Source organism: Setaria italica, chromosome III (genome assembly GCF_000263155.2).
Source record: "Setaria italica strain Yugu1 chromosome III, Setaria_italica_v2.0, whole genome shotgun sequence".
In the NCBI taxonomy this organism is placed as follows: domain Eukaryota; kingdom Viridiplantae; phylum Streptophyta; class Magnoliopsida; order Poales; family Poaceae; genus Setaria; species Setaria italica.
The window spans coordinates 8,862,263-8,867,225 of NC_028452.1; the positions used below are offsets into that span (position 1 = coordinate 8,862,263).

Below are 4,963 nucleotides of genomic sequence, written 5' to 3' on the forward strand. Positions count from 1 at the left end.
ATTTTAACAGAATCTACTCCCACTAAAATCAATATCCCTCTATTGAAACTTAGTGATTCAGGATCCACAACTAACAAGTCCACTAGTGAGCTTTAGCATCACCGCTAGCAAACGAGGTAGGTCGGTAAGCAACTTTTGCTAATCATATCACATATGACTCCTGTTGTTGGGTGACATCTCCATGTCTCGGCGCCCAACCTTTATGCCCCAAGGTCCTTAACCGTTAAGATGACCTCGTTAAGCAAACCAACCCTTATGCGTGTAAGTGTCCGACACAAACCCGTCTAGTCAAGGAAAACTAGTGGCACCCTAATTTCATAGACCCACCACTAATTGTACAAGACATGGGACGGTGCAAGTTTTAGTTGGGAGGGCATACTAACTTAAACTTTGTGAGGGATCGTTCTACTTCTAACATCACAGCATGCAAAAAGTAAAACATAAACAGAATAGTATTCACACAGTTGTGACACAGTATGGCCCGTTTTTCTTATGGTGATCTCCATCTCCATGTTCCATGTGCGCCATCCTCCTGGTGATGAGTCCTCCAAGAACTAGAGCATGCTATTACGCCTAATAGCTAGTAAAGAATCTAGTAATGAAGATTACATAGTTGCTTGGATCATCACAGATTGGTACGCAGACCATTAAATACAATAAAGTGACAACACATATGGCTCCTGCCGTGTTGCCGTACGCGCGACACGCAGGTCACGAATGAGTTACACACATGCATCACATACACAAGGGGGCCATACTGATCACAAGATACATGCATACATCCTGCAAAATAGAGTTAGGCGTCCTAACGTTCCAAACTTCGGAGGCCCGAAACTCCATCTTCCAAGCCGAATTTGGCAAATCTAATTTTGCCGAAAATGGCAAAGCGGTTGAAATTCATGTGTAACTTTTTCTGTAGATCAATTTTCGTATAGAAATCGCCTCGATCCGAGATCGTACCGAAAAGTTACGGCTGATTTACCGAAGCATACGCATACGGCAAAATCCCGACCCCGGCAGTAGATCACATCTACTATTGCACATCTAATGCGCCTGGCGTATGACCCTGGATCTCGATTTGACCAATCATATTGATCTTCCCTCACTGCAACTGGATTTACGTGTATCACTTAACTCCGATGGCGGAAACCGACCGGTAGGAGTATGTCGTTACACTACCATTGCAGCAAGGGCACGAAAACAGGACATAGATCAAACAGAGAACTCGCATATCTCCATATGCACACATCCCGAATCCAAAACTAAGCAGCTAAGGCTCTGATACCACTGTTGGGATACGAGGTAGGCTACGCTAGCGCAAATCAAAATTTCTACCGCGTATAACCAGGAAGAACTGCCGTATAAGGATCACGGGATTACCACTCGACGCACTACTGGTGCGGAAGATGTAGATATGCGTCGATGCAGTGAAGACGATCACGTAGTCGTACGTAGTCGATCAACGTAGTCGTACGTAGTCGATCACGTCCAGCAGCTCCTCAGCAGCTCGTCCACGTGCACAGCAAGATCGCCTCCGGTGCCGCGGCTCGTCGTCGGCTCGTCGTGGCTCGTCGGCGGCTCGTCGGTGGCTCGTCCAAGTTCCACACGTGCAGGGAGGAAGCGTCGCAAGCCGGATTGCTAGATCCGCAAGTTGCAACAGGCGAGGGCGTGGGAGGCGCGGCAGAAGTGTTTCGCCAAAAGGTGTAAACCCTAGGGCGCCCCCACCCCTCTATTTATAGGGGTTCCTGACGGGCCTCTGGATCCGAGGCCCATTAGTACTCCTAAACCTAATCCAACTCGGATCAGATCCGAATTGGGCTTCCAGCCCCTTAAGTGTGTGACCCTATGGGTTCGGATACGTATAGACATGGCCCGAGTACTCCTACTCGGCCCAATAGTCGGTAGCGGCCTCTAGCAAGACGTGCCAACTCCTATACGCATACGAAGATCATATCAGACGAACCATCACAACATGATATACATGCTATTCCCTTTGCCTCACGATATTTGGTCTAGCTTCAAGCCGACCACTCTTTCTCGATCCTGTGATTCGGAATCCCTTTGTAGGTTAACTCTTAACCGTACGTAGCATGGCCATGCATTTTCGGATCCGATCACTCGAGGGGCCCAGAGATATCACTCTCAATCAGAGAGGGGCAAATCCCATCTTGATTGACCATGTCTCATAGCATGCTTCTTGACAAACCCGAAAGCTACCTTTATAACTACCCTGTTACGGTGTAGCGTTTGATAGCCCCTAAGTAGGTCGATCCACATCTAGAATACATGCGACAATCTCAGGTCTAAGGACAAAGCGTATATGTTGTTTAAAGAGAGAACTACTTCTCGTGTTGGGTCAGTCCTAACACATGTCTCCACATGTGTCCACATTATTAGTTCAACATCTCCATGTCCATGACTTGTGAAACATAGTCATCAACTAATACATGTGCTAGTCTTATATTCATGTGTGTCCTTACATGAACTCCGACTAGGGACAACTTTAGAATAACCATACAAGTAAAGAGTTTCACATACAATTCACATAATTGCAAATCAATTCAAGTAGCCTTTAATGGATATTCAATGAACACAATATACAAATCATGGATACAAATGGAATATCATCATCTCTATGATTGCCTCTAGGGCATACCTCCAACATGGAGGCGGTGCGGCATCTCTTCCTAATAAAGTTGGGCTCTAAGATCATAGTAAAAGATAGAAGAGGGACTCATATAAGGTGAACTATAGAAAAGAAAGGTATGAATAGGCTTGAATGGCTTTGTAGTATTTTTAGGAATTTTCTGGGAATTTTTGGGAGAAGAACGACCAATGCGCAAATTCTTGTGTACACAGAAGAGGAGTTTTTCTATTGGAGAAAATGAGGAGTGTATGGATAACATGATTTGAAATGAACAGTGTCAAAGTAAAGCATGGGTAGGTTTATGATATCTCCTAGTATTTTTGAAGAATTTTGGAGAATTTTTGGAAAAAGAGAAGGGCTCTAGTGAATGATTGTGTACATTAACTGAGTGGATCTAGCAAATTCACACAGGCTTACACGTGAGGTGGGGTCTGGCCTCGGCACTTTGCCGTGGATCGGTGGATCAGGGCGGTGGACTGGGGGCGCTGCTGTGTCATGGGTTCATGTGGACCAGGCGCACGCGATGGAAGAGAGGGGTGGATGACGGCTGATGGCGTCAGGCTTGCTCGGGCCCACGCGTCTGATGGTGGTGAACGGGCGGTTGGAACAGCCCGGCTCTGCGTCAGCAGAGACAAGTTTAATTTTGCTTAATTTAAGTGGGATAAATAAAAGAGTAACATATTTCCATAATTCTTACATATGCATAAAAATTATGTTAATTACATCTAACTTGACCTTTTGATCAATGTATTTCTTAGCCACATGATCCTGAAACAAAATGATGTCCCTTTATACTAAAAAAGAAAAGGAACAAAAATGGACCAGGCACATTTTTTATGGATAGGCCTTCATGCGCTCTGAAGGTTAACAGTGCATCTGCTGAACCTCCTGAGTTACAAAACTGGATATACTGCACCCAAAACTTCCAATAGGTATGCAAATCCCCCCCCCCCCCAAAGTTGGATGAACCCCACCCGAAAACCAAAATAGAGCACAAATACGGCACAACCCTCCATCCCGCTCTCCCAACTCTCTTGCACCACTAACGGGGGAAAGTTTAGGGTATAGGAACTATGAAGCACAATTCTCAATTTTGCAGTTCAGGCTGAGACCAGATGCAATGTAAAAGTTCAGGGAATTAATATAGCATTTTTTGTTTATTACAAATGAACATTTAACTTCAGTTTGGAGTTAATTGCAATGCAGAAGACTGACTTGAAAGATACAGAATTATCAATGTCAGTCACACAGACAAAGCTAGCTGTCCTGTTCTTATGTCGTACAACTTACAAGTATTAAGTTCCAGTGCCCTGCAGGATGCAGAACTTGGTATGCCATATGTGGTAGACAAAATCCCATGATAATAATTTATATTTCTCAGAATGAAATATATGCACTATCAGCAAGAAAAAAAAACAAGAAATTCAGAAGGGAGGGGGGGGGTGCAGAGATTAGCTAAATATCAAACAGCAGTACACATTTGTTATTTATACTTTATAATAAGTTAATGAACAGCCTCAGGAAGGAGGTATCATGGTGATAGATGTAGGAACCGTTTCAGGGTTAACAGGGTTAAGTACTTACAAAAGGATATATTCCAGAATTGTACATGTCCAAAGTGTAAACCCTTCCTGCAAATGAAGAATAAATGCCAACGAGCCATGAAATAGTAGCACGTACAAAAGTATGAACAAGAAAATAATAGAGCACTCAGCCTCTCACCATCACCGCCAAAGTCTTTTTCATGACCATTTCCTTGGTGAGCATCTAGATCAATGATCATTACTCTGAAAATGAGAAGAGTGAGTGAGTGACTCATGAAATAAAGATAGCTCTATCATAGTCTCATATCAATAGTTTCCATCATTCCTTAGAGTACTTTTAGCAGACAGTGATAAATTATAATGCCAAGGGAACTGCCTTTTTTGCATTACAGAAAAAAGGAAGCATAATGATAGGTCAACATACTTATCAGTTATCAGTGCATATAGTTACAGGAGATATGCTGTAGATGTCTAGTACAGCTGAATAGTTATCCTACCTTGAAATATTTAAACGGACGAAAGCAAAATGGATGCACAGGGAAATATCAGCATATGCACAAAATCCACCCCCTTCCTCTGCTGAACAGTGATGGCCTCCACCAATGTTGATAGCCCATCCCCTTTCTAGTGCAAGTTTGGCTGATAAAACAGAGCCACCCACCTAAAAGGTAAAAGCTCACTTCAGCATGCTCTTTGAACATCCCAAATTAAGAGCCAAAGGAGCACCAAAAGACAACAAAACATTTACCTGCTTCCGAAATGGGTAAAGAAG

General features: G+C 43.5%; 1 long non-coding RNA gene across 1 annotated transcript; it reads right to left on the reverse strand.

Moving 5' to 3' along the window:
- Nucleotides 1–3,663: 3,663 nt before the first annotated feature.
- On the reverse strand, nucleotides 3,664–4,705 carry LOC101786941. The gene is made up of 3 exons (XR_214817.2): nucleotides 4,689–4,705; nucleotides 4,370–4,434; nucleotides 3,664–4,278 (listed from the first exon to the last, which is right to left on the reverse strand). It is a non-coding gene; the product is annotated as an uncharacterized LOC101786941 (long non-coding RNA).
- Between the last annotated feature and the right edge of the window lie 258 nt (nucleotides 4,706–4,963).